A 26,339-nucleotide genomic window follows, 5' to 3' on the forward strand; every position below is an offset into this window, starting at 1 on the left:
TAGAATTAGAAGTAGAACCTGAAGATGTGACTGAATTGCTGGAATCCCACGATAAAACTTGAATGGATATGGAGTTGCTTCTTATGGATGAGCAAGGAAAGTAGTTTCTTGAGATAGAGTCTCCTTCTAGGGAAGATGCTTTGAACAGTGTTGAAAGGACAACAAAAGATTTTGAATATTCCATAAACTTATTTGATAAAGCAGCTGCAGAGTGTGAGAGGATTGACTCCAATTTTGAAATAAGTTCTACTGTGGGTAAAATACTATCAAACAGCATCCCACGCTGCAGAGAAATCTTCTCTGAAAAAAAAATCAATGCAGAAAACTTCACTGTCATATTTTAAGAAATTGCCACAGTCACCTCAACCATCAGCAATCACCATCCTGATCAATCAGTAGCCATTAGCTTTGAGGCAAGACTCTAAATCAGCAATAAGATTGTAACTCACTGAAATCTCAAATGATTGTCAGCATTTTTTAATGATAATGTATTTTTAAATAAGGAATGCATTTTTTAAGACATAATCCTATTGCACACTTAATAGACTACAGTACAGTGTAAAAATAATTTTTATGTGTAGTTTTTGGTTTTGGGAAACCAAAAACTTTATGTGACTCACTTTATTGCAATATTCACTTTATTGTAGTGGTCTGGAACCAAACCCACAGTATCTCTGACACATGCCTGTATGCAGTGATAATGGACTGGAAGACTCATTTGCTAAAATGTCAGTTTTTCCTAAATTGTTCTATGGATTTCAACAATTCCAATCAAAACTGTAACAAGACATTTTCGATAAAAATCAACAAGCTGATTCTAGAATTTACATGGAAAAGCAAAGAAAATGGAATATACAAAATAGTTTTGGAAAAGAAGAACAAAGTGGAAGGATATGCACTATCTGAAATTAGAACTTTACAAAGCTATAGCAACCAGGACAGTGTGATATTGAAGAAAAAGCAAACATATAGATCAATAGAACAGACTAGAGAGTACAGAAATAGACTCATGCATTGATTTTTCAACAAAGGTACAAAGGCCATTCAATGGAAAAAGGATGGTCTTTTCAACAAATGGTACCGAAACAATTGGACCTCTACTTGCAAAAAGAAATTAACCTTAACTCATAACTTGCACCCCACACAAAAATTATGTCATAAATGATCATATCCTAAATGTAAAACCTAAAAACTAGGAAGCTGTTAAATGAAAACTTAGTAGAAAAATCTTTGTGACTTGGGATTAGGAAAAGATTTCTTAAATATAAAATCAAAGACACAATTCATAAAAAAGATAAATGAAATTTATCAGAGTTAAGACCTTCTACTCCTTGAAAGATATGGCTAAGAGAATAAAGAGACAAGCACAGACTGGAAAAACATATTTAAAATACAAATCTGATAAAAGGCTTATATTTAGAATAAAAGAAGTCACAAAACTAAGTAGCAAAACAATCCATTTATTATAAAATGAGCAAAGATTGAACCAGGCACTTCACCAAAGAAGATATAAATGGCAAATAAGCACATGAAAATATATTCAATGTCATTAGTTATTAGGGAGATGCAAATTAAACCCACAAGGAGATACCCAAAGGAAATATTATTTTTTAAATGAAAAAAAATCTGACAATACCAAGTGCTGGTGAGGATGTGAGAGTAACTGGAAATCTCATGTATTGCTGGTGGGAAAGCAAAATGGTACAGAAATTTTGGAAAATAATTTGGCTGTTTCTTTTGAAGTTAAACCCCATGTGGCCCAGCAACCTGATCCCTAGGTATTTAAGTAAAGTAAAACTTAAATTTACACAAACATATGTATACAAATATTTATAGAAGCTTTATTTATGACCGCCAAATATTCCTCAACTGGTGAACTGATAAACTGTGGTATATGCACACAAATAGAACATTACTCAGCAATAAACAGGACTGAACTCCTGATAAACACCACAGCAATGTGAATCTCATATGTAATATGCTGAATGAAAGACATCTGATTCAAAAGGCTACATGCTATATCATTCCATTTATTTGACCTTTGGAAAAGATAACACTAAAGGGACAAAAACACATCAGTAGATGCCAGGGTCTGGAAATGGTCCACAGAGTTGACTACAGAGACATAGTGTTATTTTTATGGGTGGCAGTAGTGTTTAAATCTTGATTGTGTGGCACTTACAATCAAAACTTGCAGAACTGTTTACTAGGTTAAAAAAACTTTTTAAGGAAGCAGAGGTTTGAAGGCAGGTTGGAGATACATCAGGGATAGGGACTAAGGTGAGGTAGTAGGGAGAATATGACTACTGCAGAGGGATTGAAAAGCCTGTTATCACACAGAAGAGGCTTCATGCACCTCATCTCAATCGATCCTTACACCTTACCTTGAAACGTAGTTTCCTCATTTTTTGCAGAAAGGAAGGGGAGAGTGGCGGTGGGAAAGTGTGAAGAAGACAAACTTTTTCCCCAAGAAGTGAAATTTAGTCATCATATTTAGTGTACTTCGTAAAAGATTGATTATACTACTATAATCAATGGCAGTATAGAGTAGTAAAACCATAACTGGACTATTTTTATTATGTTCAAAAACAGACAAAACTAAACTGTGGTATTAGAAACCAGAAGAGTCACTATCTGTGGTGAATGAAAAGGAATGGAAATTAGAAGGGGTTTCTGGGGTGCTAAGATGTTGGTTTTTTATTGGGGTGGTGGTTATTCTGATGCGTTCACATTGTGATAATTTATTGAACACACTTCAGTTTATTCAATTTTCTGAACATACGTCATATTTCAGTAAAAAGTGATACATGTATGATTTGTTAAGCTATAAAGAAAAGCAAGGGATATTTGTCAGACAAGCCACAACAGTGGCTAGGAGGAAGATGCAGTCCTTAGCGGTACATAGATTTCTTCAAATGTGTCAATAATGTGCTGCCTAAAATGCATGGAAGGTAAAGCATATTTCTGTTTAAACATACATAATTATATATAAAACATAACATGTTATATAATAGTATTATATAACATATAACGTTAGTATAATATAATATATATTATTATATATTTGATATATAATATACATTTATATATTCTATATAATATAACACATATTTTACTCTAAAATATACATAGGTAGGAGCTTATGAGATCTCATAAACGGTTTTAGAGTAAAATGTTTAAAATTATTTTCTTTAAAAGAGAACAAATACAAAACTTTATAAAAATGTATGTATAAAGTCTATATTGTATCTGTGTAGTTTTGTGTGAAAGAGACAGAATGGTATGATTTTTTAAAAAATCTATTCATAGTGAAGAAACTGCAAAGATATACATTAAAATGTTCTTCGTGCTTCTCTTTAGAATACACATAATTTTTATTTTATGTACATCTTTCTGTATCTTCCAAATTATCTTAATGATCATATTGCTTTTAGAATCTGAACGGAAAAATGTAAATAACCTTGTTTTTATTATTGGAAACATCAGGTGCAACTCAAGAAGAAAGACTAGAGAGGTGCCAGTGACCCGCGCCACTTGTGGGCGCCATGGGCCGCGTGGCACGGGACGTTTCCAGTCCGGGCGTCACCGCGAGCACGCAGCCCGACCAGGCCTCGCAGTGGGACGTTGGGAGCCCGGTGTTGGCAGATGCTGTGGCTGGGAGGAGTTCAGAGCCTCGCCCGGTCCCCGCGGGGCTGAGCCACAACTGCTTAGGTAGGAGGAGAATCACTCAGGTCTGCCCAGTTAAAGCCTTTCTCTTGTTTTTAAAAACATAATACTACTGCATATTTGATAAACTATAGTATAATATAAACATAACTTTAATGTGCAAAAAAAGTCCTTTACTTGTTTTCTTGCTATATTCACTTCATTGTAGGTCTGCACCAAACCCACAATATCTTTGAGATATACCTGTATGTATATACAAAATATTAAGAGAAAATAAAATGATTTATTTGTGGTTTAAAAAAAAAAAAAAAAAAAAAAAAAGCCTTTCTCGTTCAGTGGCTGGGTGAGAAGGAAGGGAGATGACCCTCAGGTGAAGCTGGAGTAAGTTGGGAAAACAGGAGCTCCTTTCTTCCTGCCCATCTGAGGAATGAGGAATGTTGCTTATAAAAAGCACTAGTAAGTAACCAAGAAATCATCTCCCGCAGGCAGTTAGAAGACAGGTAGTTCCAAAGTGGTTCCCTGTCTGCTGCACAGGCTCACCCTATCCTTCCCTACTCTGGTGAGAAAGTAAAGACTGATATCGCACTTGGTTTCCCAATAACAGATTTTTTGTTTTGTTTTGCTTTATTCTAACATATATTCCCTAATAAAGTGTATAATTTGAGGACATCTTCTAGTCAAGTGGGATTTGATGACTCCTAATTCGGAGTTCACATTTTATCATTTGTGATATGGGTTGTCGTCTCCTTAACCCGTAATATTAATGTGGATTGAAGACATTGAATGTCAAGGAGTAGGATGTTAGGGAGAGAAACAATCCAAGCTCCCTGTAAGACATAGACCATGTCATCATTTCTGTATGCTAACATCACGCCTGGCATAAAATGCGTGCTCTGAAATGTTTGATGTATGAATGAGCAAATGAATGACTGAATGTCTGTCACAGGAACCTTGCCATTCAAAGGTTAGTCAGCGTGAACAATTAAAAATAGGTTCAAAGTTTGTTTAAAATTTGCATTTTATATTTATTACCCATTAAATGTTAATAAGTGTCAGTAAAGGTCTCTGTTTTTGAAGCGCCAGGGAAGTGTTTACCATTTTTAGTAAGCCTTAGTTTGAAATGAATGCATGAAAACTTTGTATCGTAAGTGGTTTTGTTTAACCCTTTATGATTAAATTTAATGTACTAACAGTATTATAATACAAACTACCCTAAGTTCATTAAGTTGTTCATCTTCTGAGCGGTGAAACCAGCACCTTGGAAATTGATTATGACTTAACAGAAAGCAATAAATGAGCATGAACTCTGAGACACAGAACCTTAAAATGATCTCCAGGCATAAACCCACAGTTAATCCTTACTCCAGGAGTTTACTGTTGTTGTTTGTTTGTTTTTGAGACAGAGTCTTGCTCTGTCGCCCAGGTTGGAGTGCAGTGGTGCCATCTTGGCTCACTGCAGCCTCCACCTCCTGGGTTCAAGCTATTCTCCTCCCCAGCCTCCTGAGTAGCTGGGATTACTGGCATGTGCTACCACACCAGCTAATTTTGTATTTTTAGGAAAGACGGGATTTTGCCATGTTGGCCAGGCTGGTCTCAAACTCCTGACCTCCATCGATCTTCCTGCCTCAGCATCCCAAAGTGCTGGAATTACAGGCGTGAGCCACCGCACCCAGCTGTTTTTTCTAATTAAGATGCACAGTGACTGAAGCTACATTCCTCTATGTAGATTTTGGCTGCAAGTTGTTTTTTTTGTTGTTGTTATTCCTTTTATGTGACACATCATTTTGAAATAAATGAATAGGTACCCCAACAATTGTAGGCCATAGTAACAAAAGCAATGCAAACACCATATGCTCAAGGGTTTTTAAATCCTTTTACATCAGAAAGCCTGGAGTATTGTCTTTCAACTAGTGTGGAATATATTGAGTCATCTTCTTGGAAAGTAACGTTCAAGTTGTAACATTTTGCACTCACGAAGAGCTTCTGAGTTTTTTTAGGGATGTTATAAAATAAAATATTACAGCAACAGCAGTCTAGCTTAAAGATAGAAAAATAAAGACTGTAATTTATCATACCTCTAGCTAAATTTCAAAATATACACAATGAATGAGCATGAGCCATCTGTCTAATAGAGCATTTTTCTAATTGTCTAATTTTTTAAAAAATTGCTGAACAATAATAACAGCAATAACAAAAACGATGATAATGATAGAACAATAGTTAACATTTTTTGAGCGCTTACTATTTTCAGGCAATCTTCCTATATTACTCTTCTCAGCAATTATGTGAGGAAGGTATTAACTCCATTTTATAAATAAGAAAACAGAACCCAATGGCTATGACTGATATCAGAATTCCAATTCTCTGTATAATGGGGAAAATTATTGTAAAATTAATGGAAGGTAAAGATTCAGCTTTAGCTTTACATTTTAGAAAGCCTCCAGAAGTAAATGTATTTACATACTCTATGATGTAATATACATTTATGTACACCTATGTACATCTATCCTGAAATGTGCAGAATTCATGTATTTGAACCACTAATATTTCACAATTTAGGCAACTTTGAAAGGTAATTGAGTTGATTTGACACAGGATAGGTGTTAGAAAGCGTCTCTTTAACCTTTATGAGTAGAAACTGAAGCTGAAGTCACACTGTCATCTAGAATTGCATGAGAAGTGGAAAACTGATATGGTTTTAAGTAGGCCATTTAAAAGGAAATATTTCAGGAAGACTTGTATTATAATTACTGAATAGAAATCAGCTCCTGATTTCAATTTCTTTTCATAGACAAATTAGTTATTCTGTCTTGCTGTTTATTTTAGATTTACCTAAATAAGTTCTGCATGTGCCTTTCAAAAATAAGTTTTATTTTATGGAATCAAAGTTAAGGAAGATGAATATCTTACAGAGGAAGGGAATTGTATATAACTCTGAGCTGATGTTTTTAAAATGTTTGAAAATACCCAGTTGAAAATATTGGCCTCACTTTTCTTCAAGGACCGTGAGCTCATTACTTATTAGGAAGATAGCTCCACATGTTAGCTTAAAAGTTACTGGCACTCAACCTGGTCTGTATTTCTCTGCCAGAGTAACTTTCCTTAGGAAATTCCACATTGTGGGTGTTCGTCTGATTTCACATGCATGAATGCTTCAGTGCTCTCCCACCGGTTCTCAATTAAATTCCTATTAGCCAGCATAACTCAGGCAGAAGAATTCAATGCTGTCTTGAATGATCACCGAAGTTATAGCTTGAGAAGACATTGCATTATCACCCATCCACTCCCCACTCCGCCCGCCAACACCAAGAAAAAAAGTATGCATTTAACTTGTTAGAAATCAGCTCAATTTTGTTAACTTGAAGATGTAAGGAGCAAAAACATATAAATCACTTCTCATTCCTGTTGAACAGACACTTGGAAACCTAAGTTTAAGGTGAAGAAAGGATTGCAATAGTACTCTCTAACATACATTCCCAAACATAATACATCTGGTCTCTTCTTTAGGGAGATGTGTGTGTGTCTCTCTCTCTCTCTGTGTGTGTGTTGAGAGTCCATGGGATCCCCCTCAGAGAAGGAGATAATGGAGGAATAAACACAAAGAAGGCATCTGAACCTTCTTAGGTATTGGGGCCAAAGCTTAATTAAAGGCTTTCAAAAGTTCCAATCTCTCAGTTAATTTCCTCACCCTTTATATTTACTGATGTAGTTAACAGTGGGGCAACATGTTAAACATGAGAGTCATTACCAGATTGAAAGAAAAGACTTGAAATACATTAAAATTGACACCACTTATGCGTGTAGAAAATGAGGAAGTTCTAGTGTTCATAGAAGCTTTCTCTTCAGCGGCTGCTATTTCTTTTCCTGTTTTCCTCCCATAGATCCTGCCTTCCGTGGACCTTTCTGTGACTCTGTCTGTTGTTATAGAATTTGTCTAACATCATAGTCATCTGATTTTGTTCTTTCTTATCTTTCAGTAGCAGGTGATCATTTCTGTTCTCCACCTATCTTTCTACCACCCTAATTCGCAATATTTTTTATTCTTCCAGATCTTTCACATCCACAATAATCCTTCAAGATAATGGGATGGGATTGGGATATAATGGGAAGGAGGTGCCATTTGAAAAGTATCCCTCAGAGCCTGATTCATCTCTTCCTCTAGGCTTGAGAGTGCTGCTTCTTTCTGGGACATTCCTACCTGGTGGTGTTGCCCTAAACTGGCGTAGGGCTGATTTAGATGTACCGTGATGGCAGAGGCAGATTTATTTTGATAGCAGAAGTCATCATGTGAGCTCTTTAGGCCCCATTTCTACTAATGTTGAAATGTGGGAATGTAGAGAGGGATTATTTAAACTTTCTCATCAAATACAATTCAGTAGTGTTTTTAAATGGGTTCTTTGGGTACATTTTTTCCTCTCAAGTGGTCACCATTTTTCCCTCCTTCCCAAGAGAGAGGAGAGGGAAAGCTTATTCATCTACTTGGTGGCTGCAAAGGGAAGGGGTCTTGAGTCATCGTCTTCGCTGGTTCCCACTGGCCTCTCTTGAGACCCTTCTTCTTCCCACCTTCTCCTAGGACTGGGTGTTGACTGAGGTAAGGCTGAACCTGAGGTCATTGGTCTGGTCATTAGGTCACCCTATTTTCCAATTAATATAACAAACAACTGCAGGGAGTTTGGGTCATGAGAAAGCAAGCACAGAGGTTTTATTCCTCCCTGTGCCATAGCTAAATTTAAAAAATTATGACAATAATGGGTATGATAAAATAGTTCAAATTAATGAATAAAGAAGACCTAGTATCTGACAGCACAAGAGGGTGACTACAGTCAATAATAATTTAACTGTACATTTAAAAATAACTAAAAGAGGATAATTGGATTGTTTGTAACACAAAGGATAAATCCTTGAGGGGATGGATACCCCATTCTCCATGACATGATTTTTACACATTGCATCCCTGTGGCAAAACATCCCATGTACTCCATAAATATATACACCTACTAAGTCCCCACAAGTAATAAAAATAAAAAATTATTTTTAAAAAGATAGCATGGAAATAAAAGTAAAAAAAATAATAATTATGACAATGAAAGCGAGCAACTGCTACATGTCCAGGGCAGTTTGCCCTAGTTTTTAGAACCTTCAGAAATGTAATCAGGGAATCTCTTTCAGTCTATCTACCATACACACAGTCCGATAATTTCCAAGTCACTAACGTGAACTGCATTTCATTTGTTTTGTGTGGTTTTACCCTCCTGGAGAATTTTGAAGAAAACACCTCCTAACTATCAAATCCTTACCCTGACTTCTTGCTCATATTCTTAGGGGCCATATGTTTAGGGAAAACTTGCCTCAGGTAAACTCAGAGTCTTTGTATGTAAAATTTCAAGCTGTCTTGACCTGTGATTTTCTTACTGTAAACTTTCCATCAATACATAACATACATTTGGTAAAAAGCACAAATGAAGACAGATTTAATCAAATGAACACATTGGTGTAACCAGCTCTCAGATCCAGAAATGATGGTACCAGTAAGCCCAGGAGCCGCCCCTGTTCCATTCTAGTAACCACTCACCATCTCAAGGGCGACCACAAATCTGACATCTAACACCACAAATTAGTTTTGCCTAAATTTGATCTTTATTTAAATGAATCATACAATATGTATTCCTTTGTATCTGGCTTCTTTGACTCCATGTTTTATTTGTGAGATTCTTCCATGTGGTTGCTTATAGTTGTAGTTCCTTTATTCTCACTGCTAATAATATTTTTCCATTGTGTAAATATACCGCAATATTTTTACCTTTTCTATGATTCATGGGCATTTGGAATGTTTTCAATGTTATTATGTTATTAGGTTGTTGTGAATAGTGCTACTGTGAACATTCTAGTATGCATTTCTGCTGGGTATATAGGAAAAAAATCTGCCAGTACAGAGTATAGGAGGAAGCAGATGCTCTCAAACAGCTTTCCAAATTGGTTGTACCATCTTACATTTATATCTGCTTTGTGTAAAAGATCCACTTATGCCATATACTTGCCAATACTAGGTATTGTCTGTCTTCTTAATTTTAGCCTTCTGGTGGATTTGTTGTGGTATCAACCTGTGGTTTCACTTTGCATTCCATTGATGACTAATGGGAGTTAATAACTCTTTCATGAATTTACTGAGCATTTGGAGATCATCTTTTGTGATATGTCTATTAAAATGTTTAGTCCATTTCTCTACTGGGTCTTTTTCTTCTGTCTTCTTTCATAGAAGTCCTTTATGGGGCCGGGCACAGTGGCTCAAGCCTGTAATCCCAGCACTTTGGGAGGCCGAGGTGGGAGGATCACGAGGTCAGGAGATCGAGACCATCCTGGCTAACACGGTGAAACCCCATCTCTACTAAAAATGCAAAAAATTAGCCGGGGGTGGTGGTGCACGCCTGTAGTCCCAGCTACTCGGAGGCTGAGGCGGGAGAATGACGTGAACCCGGGAGGCGGAGCTTGCAGTGAGCCGAGATTGCGCCACTGCACTCCAGCCTGGGCCATACAGCGAGACGCTGTCTCAAAAAAAAAAAAAGTCCTTTATGGATTCTGGATACAAGTCCACATCAAATATATGTACTACAGATATTTTCTTTTATTCCATGAATTGTCATTTCATTTTTAAAGATGTGTTTTGTTTTGATGAACAAAAATTGTTACATATAATGTAATCCAATTTATTATTTTTATGTTCTGTTCAAGAAATCCTTGCCTATCCAAGTCATAAAATCATCCATTTTCTTTTAAAAGCATTAATGTTGTTTTTTTTAACATTTACTTTTGCAATGCATTTGGAATTGATTTTTGTGCATTATGTAAGATAGGTAGCAAAATTTATTTGCTGCATTAGATTTAGGCCAGCCTCATTTATTTAAAAAGCTATCATTCTAGTTTTTGACTTATTCTGTTTTCTGTTGCTATAGAAGAATACCTGAGACTGGGTAATTTATTTTAAAAAGAAGTTTATTTGGCTTACAATTCTGGAGGCTGAGAAGTCCAGGAAACATGGCACCAGCATCTGCTGTTTCTGGTGAGGAACTCATGCTGCATTATAATCCGCGTGGCAAAAAAGCAAAGACGAAGCAGATATGCAAAAGGAAGACCAAACATGAGAGGCAGACTTGCTTTACAATGGCTTTTTCTTTTTCTTTTCTTTTTTTTTTTTTTCTTTTTTTTGAGGCAGAGTCTTGCTCTGTCACCCAGGCCAGAGTGCAGTGGTCCAGTCTTAGCTCATTGCAACCTCCACCTCCCGGGTTCAAGTGATTCCCCTGCCTCAGCCTCCTGAGTAGCTGGGATCACAAGAATTTACTCCCTCGCTCACTCAGCATTAATCTATTCATGACTCAGACACCTCCCACTAGACCTCACCTCCCCACACTGCTGCATCAAGGTGAAAATTAGGCTTCCAACACATGAACTTTTAGGGGACATGCTTAAGCCACAGCACCCCCCATTGCATGCCAGGGTAACTCTTGTCATAAATTAAATGAACATTTATATGTAGGTCTACTACTGGACTTTTTCTTCTTTTTAGGTGGTGTAATTTATCCTTGCATCAAAGCCATGCTGCCTTCCTTATTATAGCTTTGTTTATAGTAATTCTCAATATCTGGACAAGTCTGTCAGCTTTGTTCTTCTTCAAGATTAACATGGCTATTCTTGGCCCTTTTTATGTCCATATAAAATGTGAAATTTGTTGTGGCTTGACTTATGAGTGAGCTATGGTCAATTTTGGTAAAAGTTTCAGGTGCACTTGAAAAGAATGTACATTCTGATGTTCTTTGTTGCAGGATTTGACATCTGTCTATTAAGTCAAGTTTGTGGCTTATGTTACACAGATCTCCTATGTTCTTGAAAGTTTTCTTTCCTTTTTCCTTTCTGTATTTTTTTTGTCTGAAATTCCATCAGCCATTGACAGAAGTGTGTTACAATTTCCCACTGTAATTGGAGATTTGTCAATTTCTCCTTTTATTCATCAATTTTTATATTTTATGTACTTAAAAGCCGTGTTATTCACTGAAGACAGATTTAAATTGTTCTATCTTCTCCTTGTATAGTTCCCTGTCGCATCCTTAGGGATGAGGGGACATAAACAAGTAAGTAACTTGGGAGCTCAGAGGAGATCCTGCAAGGCTAAGATTCAGATCTCTGAGGAGACAGTGTGGCCGGGGGAAGTCATTGAGACAGGGTTTGCTTGTCTCAGAACTAGGAAAGAAACATGGCTGTGGTGAAGAAGAAATTTGACAAAAGAATGCACTGACTCTGCAGGCCACCACCGCACCTGTAAAGGCTGCCTAGACCCCTACAAACAGAAGCATTTGCTGCTGGCAGAAACAGAAAATTTCAAGAAGGAAATGTCCCTTCTTCCTCTTTCAGCTTTGCAGTGTTTCTCCAGTACCCTCTATTGGCAGAGCCTAACTTTCAACTAGCTGGAAAAATAAAAATGTAGTCTGCAGATTTCAGTTCCAGTATCACTATACAGAGTGATGGGTAGGTTTGGAGCTGAGGAACCATAAATTAATAACTAACATACCTTCTGTATTTCTAGTAATGCTTCTTTCCATAAAGTCCACTTTGATTATTAGTTAGCCATCCCTTATCTTGGTTGATGTTTGCATGCTATATCTTTCTTCATGGTTTCATTTTCAACTTCTCTGTGTTCTCATACTTAAGGTGTATCTTTTCTAAGCACTATAGAGTTGGGGTTAGTAATTCTTTTTTTTCTTTTTTTTTTTTTTTTTTTGAGACAGAATCTCACTCTGTCACCCAGGCTGGAGTGCACCGATGTGATCTTGGCTCACTGCAGCCTCCGCCTCCCAGCTTCAAGAGATTCCCCTACCTCAGCCTCCCGAGTAGCTGGGATTATAGGCATGCACCACTATGCTTGGCTAATTTTTGTAGTTTTAGTAGAGAGGGGATTTCGCCATATTGGCCGGGCTGGTTTCAAACTCCTGACCTCAAGTGATCCACCCACCTCAGCCTCCCAAGGTGCTGAGATTACAGGTGTGAGCCACTGCACCCGGGCAGGGTTAGTAATTTTTTCCTGGGAGATCATCTTGGTCTCCAAATTAGAATATTTAGTTCTATTAAATCTGAAGTAATTGCTGATAGATTTTGGTTTATGTCTACCACATTGCTATCTGTTTTTTATTTGGTCCCCTTTATTTCTCACCTTTTTGGGTTTAATTCAGAAATATTTTTTATATTAATTTGTTAATTATATATTAGTTTATATTTCATATTTCCCAGATTTTATCTTAGAAATTACAACATGAATCCCTGACTTCTTCCAATCTAATACAAATAATTATTTTTACCAAACCCCTAATAATTTTAAAACATTAGAATACTTTAACTCTGTTTACCCTCTCAGAGTTTTGCCTAGGTTTTAAATCCTGTGGAGTTATTTCTATTATTGTCTGTTACTGCAGTCACGTAACAGCAGTCAATGTTTACTTCTATGTGTATATTCTCACACATTTACTTTTACTATTACTCTTCAATTCCTCCTGGAATTCTCTTTTGCTTTTGCTTCATTCTCTGGGTTCCTTCTAGGGCTCCAACTATACTCTGTTAAGACCTTTTCACTATGTTTCACATGTCTCCAAAGGTTTTTTAAATAATATTTTTCATTATTTTACTTTTCTGCTTAAATTTAGATGTATTCTATTGCTGTTTCTTGAGTTTACTAAATCTGTCTTCTGCTGTATCTGATGTGTTGTTTAATACATCTAATGAGTACATTTCCGATAGTATATTTCTCAACTCTAGAATTTGTTATTCTTTTTATAGAGTCTAATACTCTGGTAAAGCTCTTTATCATTTCTCACTCTCTTGTCATAAATACATTAATTAGAGTTGTTTTAAAATTCCGTGCCTAGCTCTAATAGCTTGATCTGCCGTGGGTAGGTTTCTAGTGTCTACTTTTTCATTTGGTTTTTCTACTGTTATCTTGAGATGTTTTATTTTTGCATACTTAATGATTTTCCATTAAGTGCTGAAGAGTGTGCGTAGAAAATTATAGAAAATCCCCATGATGTATCTTTCGCCATAATGGATGTATCCTTCTTTCAGTAGGCAGATAACATGGCACTTTATCTTAATTTAATCAGGGACTGTTTCATATTGAGGCTGAGTTGCAACTCTCAAAAAAGTCTACCTCTGGTCTACCCTGGTTCTCAAGAGTTTCAGCTGAAAGTGTGGTGTTTCTCCAAAGCCCTTTCTCCTGTGGGTCCCTGTCTTGTAAGACTGCAAAAAATTTATCTTCCTTTCAGAGGCTTTCCACTTTGCCATCCTGCCCCATGTACGCCCAGGAATTGGCATTCTTTTCTGAGTGGTAAAAGAGCTGTGTGCTTGAGGCTCCCCACATATTTGCCCAAAGCTGTACAGGTTTCAACATTACCCACCAATGACTCTCCTTCAGTGAAATGTTGAGATGCTCACACTCTTCCCAATGCCTACAATTAGCAGATGCCCCCAGAAGATGCCCCTATCAAAGTCAGCTCACTTTGATGAGGGAGTTGTATCCTCTCCACAGCCTTCTCAGCTATATTCAAACAAATGATTTGGTCTTTTATTCTGCTTTTCTATTAGTTTTCAACAGAAATTCTGATCTACTACTCCATCCCACTCATAAGCAGAGTATAATGCGTAACTGAATGATGTATTTTGTTAAGTTCCGCTTGTTAAAATAGTAAATTTTAAAGTATGTCTTTGTTTTAAAGTTTTGCACAAACCAAAATATTTTTTTCCAAGTAGTTCTTTGGCTTTACGGTTTTCTTTGGCTGAGATCAACTGGGGAAATATTAGTGGATGATTAATATGCAATCAGTCTTCAAATATTTCTATACTCCTTAAACCTGTAAATCGTCATTAAATGTAATTGAAACATGATTGAAAAAGTAAAAAATTATATTTCTAAACTATTTTGATAATTCCTCTGTCTTAATTCCGAAGTTAATTTTTCTCACAGACAAATGCATTTCCACAATAAGTATCATTACTTACCCTAGAAAAAGATTCAGCAGAAATATTCAAATAAGAGTACTAAAACACCATACAAGTAAGAAATTATTATTTTTTGCCTAGGATGAGTATATACAAATTCCAAATGATTACATTTAAAGCACTTTGTAATTATATTATCTTTAATATAATACCAAAACAAGAATCTTGCAAAGAATTAGGTGAGCCCTACTTTTGGCTCAGCTGTTTATGACAGGAAGTGGCTTGACAGCATATATAGATAAGCAGATCATTTTTTACTATCTGTCTCTACTAGGTTCTGTAATAAGTGCCATTAACATTGTGCTATTTATCCTCAGGCAAATCATATGGAAAAATCTCAACCAACAGTTTCTCAAGTGTTAAAAATGAGCGTTTATTCTGCAACTTGTAAAAGGAAGGACAGTGTAGGGGTTAAGTTAAAATGCACCGTAATCTCTTATAAAATATTAAAATGACAATGGCGAAAGCTGTGTTATACGAGATGTTTAGGAATTATAAAATTTTTTTTTTTAGACAGAGTCTCACTCTGTCACCAGACTGGAGTTCAGTGGCACAATCTCGGCTCACTGCAACCTCTGACTCTCAGGTTCAAGTGATTCTCCTGCCTCAGTCTACCAAGTAGCTGAGACTACAGGCACACACCACCACACCCAGCTAATTTTTGTATTTTTAGTAGAGATGAGGTTTCACCACGTTGGCCAGGATTGTCTTGATCTCTTAACCTCATGATCTGCCGCCTTGACCTCCCAAAGTGCTGGGATTACAGGTGTGAGCTACTGCACCTGGCCAATTATAGAATTTCTATGCCCATCTTTACCTGTCTCCATTCCACTGCAAAAGATACTTTACAGTGATATGTAGTGATCTAAGATGAAAATAAACATCCAATTCAACCTCCGCAGAAAATAATTAAGGAGCAGTCTCATCTTCAGGCCTCAGGTTCTATTTGTGAGGTAATGGAAAATACTATCCGTTCATTACCCATTGTGTACCCATTCCAGTGGATCATGCATTATTTGCTTGGTGTATGATAACACTGGAAGGTGTGTCAGCCATCCCTGTTTGTGATAGGTGTTCTCCAGTTGTACAGACTATTCTTCAGGACACAAAATCCTCAGGGAACACGTATCTTGACTCAATTTTCATGTAAATATTAATTGCCAACTTAGTATTTTTAAGAAGAAAAATTATACAGGTGAGTGTTTATGTATAAACAGTTTCACAGTGTAAAACAAGGCACCAATAATTAAACATTATTAGTATGTTTTATGTATAAATATTATATATAAATATATATATATACAGTGAATACATAGAAGTCTGCACATGCAGTAGAATATATAGAGAGCACAATATTTAACACCATAAGAATTGTCCTCTATAGAGAACTGATTGTGGGCCAGATGATGCATTAGTTCTTAACACATGTTATTTTGTCAATCTTTCAATCATCTCTATGAGGAATTAGTTAGTATTCATGTTGTTTGGATAAGGAAACCAAGATACATAAAAGTTAAGTAACTTGCTGAAAGTTTCTTTAGTAAAGAAAAGACAGAGTTAGGATTTGAACTTATATCTCTCCAAATCCAAAATTCATGTCCTGTCTTTCATGCTACTTTGGTTCCTGAGTTTGGAACATCCTCCCAAGAAAGATAGATAGCATCTCTGATCTCTTGCTCCTGAGTTCCTATGAAACACAGTCTATTTTATTTATCTTTGTAATTTCCCAGGAATTAGCCCTGTATTTTTACCTAGCAGGAACTCAACAAGAGTTTGTTGACTAAATAGATGAGTGAATGTCTACCAATAATTCATTCTTACAAACTTATTTTTCAAGAGAGTAGCCATTTAGACTTTAAAGTGTTTCCTTAGCATCAACAGCTAATGCAGCCTCTGTCTTTCTGGCAGACTGCTTCATCCGTGTAAGCCCAGGTACCAGTGTTACCTGAGCAAAATAAAACATATGAATGCATTGACCTGGGGCCAACATGATTCACCAGACCACCAATATCAGTATCCCCTGGAGTAAGCTAATCGTGAATATGCTTATGTCATGAGAAAAGTAGCGTTACTAAAACAAATAATTTTCTGGGAAACTTGCTCTAGCATTTAGTATTTCAAAAGAAGCAGGAAAGTAATTATAACATCTGACCCTTATTAAACATTTTTAAAATTCATTTTATGACAGTATTGTTTTTTACTAATACTTTTCAATTCAAGTGGTGGGAGTTGGGGTAGGAAAGGTAGGAGATGGAGCATATACCATAACCATTTGCATGATGTGAACCTCTGGTGTTTTCAATACAGCCCTCTTCTGCTTACTAAACATTCAAATTCCTATGCATTACCCCAGACATACTGAATCAAAATCTGTGGGGCCTGGAACCTAGAAGGTTTCAGGGAATTCTGATGCATACTAAAGTAGTATCACCCACTAAAATTCTTAAGAAAAAAAGGGATATTTAAAGTCACCACTGTATGATCCACCTTTATTCTGCCTACTTTATGCCATGAGTTTGTGCTTCTAACTGCTGAGGACATTATGTCTTTAACAAATAAATTTTTATTTACTTTATGGATGGATATAAATGGAGCCTAGAACCAGAGCCTGTAAACTAACTTCAGTCCTGCCATTGCCACTAAATAGGGATGTGCCCCCTCTCTAGCCCTCATCGTTAGAGTAAAGGTGTTAGAACATATTTGCCCTGTGATTCCCTTCCAACGTTAAAAATTTATTTTTATTTTTAAAAATATATGTACTTTGATGATGACCAGCCCTCCATCTGAGTACTCTTATGATGTCGTGAGTTAGGAAAGGAAAGATCGCCATTTTACAGTCGTCATAGTTTAGATTGGTTCAGACAAGAATCATCAGTGGATGCTAACTTGAGGGAGGAAAGTTTGATGAGGAAGCAGGAAATTGCGTGGTCTCAAAGTGTCTTCCTGCAGATTGCATGTAAGTTACATAGGGAAAAATTTGTAACTATACTCTGGGAAAACTAGACAACATCTTGACCAGGTGATCAAAATTGACATTACCAAAGAAAAGTAAGTGGACGTTGTATGCCTCCAAATGTGATATCCTGAGAAACACACACATTCATTCTGTAGTATTCTGGCTGAGGCCGCTTAACCTGAATCTAATCATGAGGAAGTATCAGAAAAATCCAAATTGAGGTAGATTCTGTAAAATAGCTGGTTTGTGCTCTTCAAAATTGACTATGTCAAGGAAGATAGAAAAAAGCTGAAGAAAGAACTATTCCAGAGTAAAAGAGACTAAAGAGATGTGACAACTACATACAATACATTATCCCAGAGAAAAAAAAAGTCCTAACAGGACATTATTGAGACAACTGACAAAATAGACAAAATAGGGATACGGACTGTAGATTAGACAATAGTATCATATCAGTGTTAACATCCTGGATTTGATAACTGTATTATGTTACAGTAATGAAATATCCTCAGCCTTAGGAAATGTGCACTGAACATTTAAGGGGTAACGAGGCGTGATGTACACAACTTACTTTCAAACAGCTTAGCAAAAATAATACAAATGTTTTATGCTTTAAACATCTCTGCATGTGCACACGCACATACATGCATGCACACACACACACACACACACACACATTAGGGAAAGAGAATTATAAATGTGACCAAGAGGTTTAAAATTGGTAAAGCACAATTTTGAGTTCTTGATATTCTATTCGTACAACTTTTCTGTAAACTTAAAATTGATTTAAATAAAAACTTGTGAATTTTTTAAAAGATGCACTTCCCACCTCTCAGTAGCTTTACCTTTAAAACATGTTTCAGAACAATTAACTAAATTGAAGGGTGGCTCAAAAGAAGAAATCTTCATAGCTATTGTCTTTTAATTTTGCGGATATCTGCAAACAAAGCACTGAACTGTCCAACACGTTTCTTCATTGGGAAACTGTGACAACAATTTACCTTGTGTATTGTAGTGGGAGGCAGTGGAGTAAGGTAGAGAGAATTCTGAAAGAGCTGCAAGATGTGGTTAAAAGCACTGATTTATTATGTGACCATAAACAGGTCATTTCACCTGCCTAAGGCTCTATTTCTTCATCTGCAAAATAAAGAGATTAGAGTATTTTGAAAGATTCTTCATCTCTATACTTCTATAATACTGAGTTATAGCTTAAGAAACCAAATGTGAAAGTCTAAGAACAAAGAACTTTCTAAAAAGAATTAAAGAGTTGACCAAAGTTAAATGAAATTACTTTTTCTTTACACATCTATCTACTCTCTTATGTAGATAGAAACTTGGATCACTTTTACAGGAAGACAGAGCAGTGTTTGCAAAGAAAGAGAAGCAGATTTGAACTTTGTCTCAGGATGCTCATGAATTTGGCAAGCTGATTGCATTTATGTTTCAAGAAGAAATGTAGCCAAAGGTCTCTAAAGTACACTGAAACATTACTTCCTCTACTTCCATATTCCTGCCACAGCAAATGAGTTATTGTTTTTACAAATTGTGTTAAGTATTTCGAAGAAATACAATTGAGTCCTCATGGACCACACTTATAAGGATAGCAAGTTGTACAATTATCATTTCTCCAAAAAAGAGACTGATTTTTCTGACGGTTCTGGTTCTGAATAAGCCATGCTGTATGTCAACAAAGAATAAGAGAAATTATTTACTCCCTAACAAAGACTAAAATAAAAAAGACCAGGGTAGATACATCATAAATATTGTTGACTTAGAGTAACAAACCACAAAAATAAGAAAAAAGAAAGAGTCAGGATGCTACAGTGCCTAGAGAAGCTTTCCATTTTGAAGCCAATTTGTAAAAATCTAACTTACATTTAGGTGACTGCCTAATTTTCAGCTTTTGTAAAGTGATGCAATAACAACAACAAAAAGATACTTTTGAATGTTTCATTAATTGTATAATAAGGTACCATCATCATTTTTTCCAGTCAACAAATACTTTCTGCGTGTTGAGCACATTCTGAGTATATAGCAGTGAACTAAGTACACAAAGTGTAGTCTCTCACATTCTGGTGGGGGAATATAAATATGAATGAAATGCATACAAGTAAATACCACTATGATGAGTGGCATGGAGAGACATAAAACACCTACACACCTTGGTAGGGCTGATTACTCTAGGTCATCAGAGAAGGCTTCTTTGCAAACAAATATTTAAGCTATGATCTGAATAACATAAAAATCACAGTGGAAAGAATATTCTGGCCAAACCAGTGCAAAGGTTCTGAGTTGGGAATGAACTTGTCAAATTAGCAGAACAGAAGGAATGCCAGGTGGCTGGAACATAGTAGACCAAGGAAGAAAGATATGTGATGAATTTTCAAAGGAGGCAGAGGCATCAGAGCCTGTATTCTATTCTAGGTGTTACAGGCAGCCATTAAAAGGTCTTAGTAAGAATGAGGTGGGAGCTGATTTCCATTTAAAAGGATGACTTGAGTTGCTGTGTGAGGAGCAACTGCAATAATCTAGAGAGGAGATCATGGGCCCTGGAGGAGGGTATTGATCAGACATATGGAAAGAGGCAGAGAAGGAGAGTCAACAGGACCAAATGATGGACTGTAAGATAGGGATTAAGTGACAGAGAGGAATAAAGGATAACTTGTAAAGCTCTGTCTTGGTCAATTGGGGTGATGTGGTTGGCATGGACTGGGATGGGAAGACTGAGACAGGGACAATTTTAGGGAATGGGAATTAAGAGATCTGTTTTGGTATTGTTAAGATGTATATTTGGTATTGTTAAGATATATTAGATTATTTAAGATGTATATTAGATAATCCAAGCAGAGATGTGACATAGACAGTGGAGTACACAATTTTGATGTTTTAGGATGATATAAGGACTAGAGGTGTAACACAGGTAGTTAGGTGTGTGTGATGGTATTTGAAACCATAGAACTGGACAAAATCACCTGAGGAGAGAATGTAGCTGGAGAAAAGAAGGGGCTCCAGGTGGGCTCTTAGTGGAAGAGAGAAGTAAGAGCCAATCTAGGATACTGAGAATGAGTGATGAGTGAAGTAATTGGAAAATCGGAAGAGGATGGTGTCATACAAAGTGAGAAGAAAGTATTCCATTAAACAGAGAGTGCCAACTGTGAAGACTGCTGTTATGAGATCTGGCAGATGTGAGCCTAGGGGTGACCACCGAATTTGGCAATATGAAAGTCAAGGGAGTTTTTTGTTGTTGTTTTTCTTAAAAGGGCTGCTACATCAGCACAGGCATCAACAGGATCAGTCCAATAACAGAAGAAGAGGTGGTATGGAAAGATGACAACTGCAGCAGCAAAGTCATTGAGAGGATAGAGGGACAGGATCCAAACAAAAGGAATTAACCTTGGAAAGAGCCAAGGCATTTTCATTCAAGGAGCTGCTTGTGGAATTACCAAACCTCTTCTCTTACTAAGTGCAACTTCTTACATAGATCATCTCATTTGATTCTCACATGATTCTCATCATTCCCAATTTCCAGAGAAGGGAAAGAAAGTTTAGGGAGGTTGTATTATTTGTCCTACAACATGCAAATAATAAATAATAAGAGAGAATTTAAACCTTTCTTGTAGTTCCAAACCAAATGCTCTTTCCACTACTTAATATCATGATAAAATCTCCCTTCTGAAGCTCCCTCTGATCCAACATGACAAATGTTCACAGTGTTTGAGATACAAAGAAGTACAGTTGCTTTGAGGCCATTTTCCTCATTTGATGGCTTAGTGATCAGCAAATGGCTTGGCAATTTTAAATTTGAATTCCTGGAATCTATTCATGTAGAAGTTTTATGTCCACATTGTTTTTTTCCTGAATCTAATGATGGCTACAATATAGCAGGGTCATAATTACATTCACAGCTACAGATCTTTAAAAATACCAAAAATCTAATACCAGCCTGGGCGTGGTGGCTCACATCTGTAATCCAAGCACTTTGGGAGGCTGAGGCAGGTGGATCACCTGAGGTCAGGAGTTCAAGATCAGCCTGGCCAACAGGGCGAAATCCCGTATCTATTTTTTTTTTTTTTGAGACGGAGTCTTGCTCTGTTGCCCAGGCTGGAGTTCAGTGGCCGGATCTCAGCTCACTGCAAGCTCTGCCTCCCGGGTTTACGCCATTCTCCTGCCTCAGCCTCCCGAGTGGCTGGGACTACAAGCGCCCGCCACCACGCCCAGCTGGTTTTTTTTTTTTTGTATTTTTTAGTAGAGACGGGGTTTCACCGTGTTAGCCAGGATGGTCTCAATCTCCTGACCTCGTGATCCACCCGTCTCAGCCCCTGTATCTATTAAAAAAAAAAAAAATTAGCTGGGCATGGTGGTTGGGGCCTGTAATCCCAGATACTTGGGAGGTTGAGGCAGGAGAATCACTTGAACCTGGGAGGCAGAGGTTGCAGTGAGCTGAGATCACGCCATTGCAGTCCAGCCTGGGTGACAATAGTGAAACTCTGTTTCAAAAAAAAAAAATCTAATATCTTTCTTAACAAATTTGGTTCACATATTCAAGTTAACTTATAAATTGCTAGTTTGTTTTGTTATCATTTTAGAGGGAGTCCCACCCAGTAAAACAGCAGTAAAGTCAAATATCTTGTTATTAAGTTAAAAAAAAAAAAAACTTTTAAAGTAAGGAAAGTACAAACCCCAAATAACTGGGGGTGCAATGCAGAAGACTATATTATCCTATTATCTAACAAGCATGGAATTTGACATGCTGGGTTCAAGTCAGGTTTGGTAAACTGTCCTGGTAATGTCTTTCAAGTTGTTTAACCTCTTGGTTTCTTTATTATGAAAATATGGCTAAAAATATTTATGCAAAAGAGTAGTTGTGAGAAACAAATGGGTTAATCCAGCAAGACCACTTCATAAACTGAGAGTACCTGTTGGTTGTTATTATTATGGATATAACACTGGATGGTTTGTTTTATTTTGCAGTTCTTAAAAAACATTGTAAGGCAAATTTCCCTCCACCTTCCAATAAAAACGTACCATTTCTTGAGCGTTCTCAGATAATAGAGAAGAGCAACTACTTGCATAGGGACACTTGTCCCTCTTCTAAAAAGCTTTCCCAAATATCTTGAAACCGCATCAGTCCCATGTTCCTACAGAAGTATGTCTATTATTGCTACCATATAATGTAGAATATGGTAACTCAGCCACACATTCATTCTAACAACAAACATACATTAAGGGTCTATTATGTTCCAGGCTCTGAAGAAACTACACATCAATATAGAAAAAGAATTGTGATACATTTCTGTCTCTCCAGCAGTTCACAGTCTAATAAACAACATCTCCTCTTTTCATCCTCCACCTCCACTCCTAGCTATGAGCACTACAATGCCAAGACCCTTGTCTCAGTCATCTTTAGTGTCCCTCATATTCCCTAGCACAGCACCTTGCTCATAGTAGGTGCTCAATAAATGATTGTTGGATTGAAGTAATATTTTCTAGTGTGTTTTTTAAAACATTTAAAAGAACTGGTAGACTAACAAGGTGTTTTTTTCTCATAATGTCTCACTGGTTACATTTAACAGCAAGTTAAAATTAGATTTTTTTTTTTTTTAAAGAAAGAAAACCATAGCAACTGTGATGTCGAATGTTTCAGAGAGCACATTTTTAAGGATTCTCTTTTGCTGAATTGCCCATGTTTGAGCTGCCTATTTCAATCAAAAATTTAATAAATAAGCTGTGGTACTAATAGCCATGTAAACCACTGATTAAATCTATGAAACAATAGAAACTCCCACATAGAACAGAACACTTGATGAAATACTTGAAGAAAAAAAAATAAATGTGTTGAAAATCCACTGAATACATTTAAAATGGTTACCCACTGGAAATGATTGAACATTAACTTCTCTTTGTTTCTTGTACTTGTATTTATTATAAAACCTTGGAGATTGTTCCCATGTTTCGTGTCAATATTTGCTAAAGATTTTTTAAAGTCATATTTCTATGAGGCAATCAATTTTACAGTGCTGTCTTCTAAATTAAAGAATGAGCATTTTTACAAAATGTTATCAACAAATACTTCTTTGACATACATAATGATTGTCTAATGGTTTTCTCTGAAATTATTTTTATTGAAGTAATGGTTAAAGTGTAGCTCAGTGTCTCAGAAACACTGACTAATGTCATGTTAATCAACTTGACTACTAAAAAAAAGTGAAGAGGTTGATAGTTTAAATCTAGTTGGTACATGATTCACTTGAACTATCAAAGAAGAAAATGTACTTTACCCAAGACGAAATTTAAAACAAAACATAAATCCAGAAATATTTCTCAGAAACAACTTTTCCAAAGTTATAGTCTGTACCTTTTTAAAAAGAATCCAATTTTGTTTCTCTTAAATAAGAATGTGTAGATTAGCTGTTGATTCACAGCATTCATATTGATCAACATCTATTGAATGCCTACTCTATGCAAAGCACTGAATTAATGTCAAGAAGAGTAAAGTATATTTCTGCTTTTAGGGAGCTTATTGGAAGAAAAAAATCATTCAGGAATAACTGCGACATAAAAAATAAAAAATAAGTGCTATAAATGCCATTGGTATTATTCAGAGGAGGTAAAAATGGATAACTCCTTGGTAGGTTTGGTCAGGTAGAATGAAGTGGGAATAGGAAATTGGGGAATTCTTAGTTGACAGACTGAAAATGAATGTCTTTTGGAATTAACAAGATGTTCAGCTTGACTTCAGAGTAGTTTATAGGAGGAGTGCTAAATAAGGCTGAAAACACACATTGAGTGAGGTGGTAAAAGGCCTCAAATTCCAGATTATTTAAATAGAGTTTTCTAATTTTTAAAGAAGCCATAGCAGCAGTTCATAACTCTTCTGTACATGTGTGACAATTTTTATAAACAAACAAACAAACAAAAAAAACACGGTGAAACCCCATCTCCACTAAAAATACAAAAAAATTAGCTGGGTGTGGTGGTGGGCACCTGTAGCCCCAGCTACTCGGGAGGCTGAGGCAGAAGAATGGCGTGAACCCGGGAGGCGGAGCTTGCAGTGAGCCAAGATCACACCACTGCACTCCAGCCTGGGCAACAGAGTGAGACTCTGTCTCACAAAAAAAAAAAAAAAAAAAAAAAAAAAAAAAAAACACAGGTTGAAATAAAGTCATCTGATTTTCAACCAGCCCTGAAAAATAATGGTTGAATTTGGCCATGCTTTTTCAGCCTGTGCATTTATGACACTTTCAGATATTCAGGTATTTATTCTGAATTTGGGAGGGAACCCGAATTAGTTTCTTATATATATATTGGGAATAATTGATCTTTCAGATGTCTGAAAGCTAAACATTTGCTTACATATTTATTCCGAGTGCTCTAGGTACACCTTATATACTTTTTCCCCGTTAATTTTTCTTGTATAAAAATGCACTGAAGACCAAAATGATTATTTCTATAGAGCCGTTTAAAGACTAATGCAGAAGTACTCAGAATCCTATTTCTTAAAAACAATAAAACCTTCCTTCTTGCAGAAAGAAAAAGGCTTGGGGTGAGGGACATCTGGGAAGAGAATTGGAGTGGGAGGAGTTGGGAGGAAAATAGGCAGAGGAAAGGAGCAAGGGAGGGAGGGAAATGGAGAGAAGGAGGCAGAGAGAGAGAACAATTATTCTTTAGAAGAAATGGCTATAAAGATAATTTTAAGCATTTATATGTGTTATATGCATTTTATGTGAAATAAATACAGCAGAGATAGGTAATGCTGCTGTAGATGCTTTTACAACATTTTAGGTTGTAGTTGGTTAATGACAACCAACTACAGATATTCTGGTACATTTTAGCCTCTAGTGCTTGAAATAGAGAGAGTTTCAATAGATAAGATACCTGGGGGAGGTATCACGAAAATGTTGGAACAGCTCACAAACCAATGTTTCCTGTTTATATTTTTAACAGCCTACTGTGGAAATTAAAATGAACCAGAAACCCTTAAAACCAGGTATTTTGAGCTTTAAACAAGTTTCAAGAACAGCATCTCTGCTACCAAAAGAAACTTAATGGTATAGATGCATATCTGGAGTGTTCATTCAACAGAGATCTTAACTGAAGGACGGAAGTTTATTTTTACTCAATAAATAGTAGTGTAATTTTTACTCAATAAATAGTGTAGATGTGGCACAAGAGCAAACAAAAGATAAAGAGATGGCCAAGACTGTTTTCCCCTTGCTACTCTGAGTAGCCACATTAGCAGTCCAAAAGATGTTGGATGCCAGCAATGTCCTTTTCCTTTTTTTTTTTTTTTTTTTTGAGACGGAGTTTCACTCTTGTTGTCGGGGCTGGAGTGCAATGGCACGATCTCGGCGCACTGCAACCTCCGTCTCCCCGGTTCAAGTGATTCTCCTGCCTCAGCCTCCCGAGTAGTTGGGACTACAGGTATGTGCCACCACGCCTGGCTAATTTTGTATTTTTAGTAAAGATAGGGTTTCACCATGTTGGTCAGGCTGGTTTCGAACTCTTGACCTCAGATGATCCACCCGCCTCGGCCTCCCAAAATGCTGGGATTACAGGCGTGAACCACTGTGCCTGACCAGCAATGTTTCTAAGAGATGAAAAGGAAACAGGGTCTTGCCCAAAGTGAAGCTGTTGGTGGGGCCTGTGATTCACAGTCATGCTGATCTTCAATACCAAACATAAC

General features: G+C 36.6%; 1 protein-coding gene across 1 annotated transcript in view; it reads left to right on the plus strand.

Moving 5' to 3' along the window:
- Positions 1-3,545: 3,545 nt before the first annotated feature.
- Positions 3,546-26,339, plus strand: part of LOC105513303 (spermatogenesis-associated protein 16) — a gene marked incomplete at its 3' end in the record, with an annotated part of 232,366 nt that continues 209,572 nt past the window's right edge. The window contains exon 1 of the mRNA XM_011944144.1: positions 3,546-3,711. The remainder of the gene's footprint in view (positions 3,712-26,339) is intronic.

Source organism: Colobus angolensis, unplaced genomic scaffold, assembly GCF_000951035.1.
Source record: "Colobus angolensis palliatus isolate OR3802 unplaced genomic scaffold, Cang.pa_1.0 Scaffold228, whole genome shotgun sequence".
Taxonomy (NCBI): Eukaryota; Metazoa; Chordata; class Mammalia; order Primates; family Cercopithecidae; genus Colobus; species Colobus angolensis.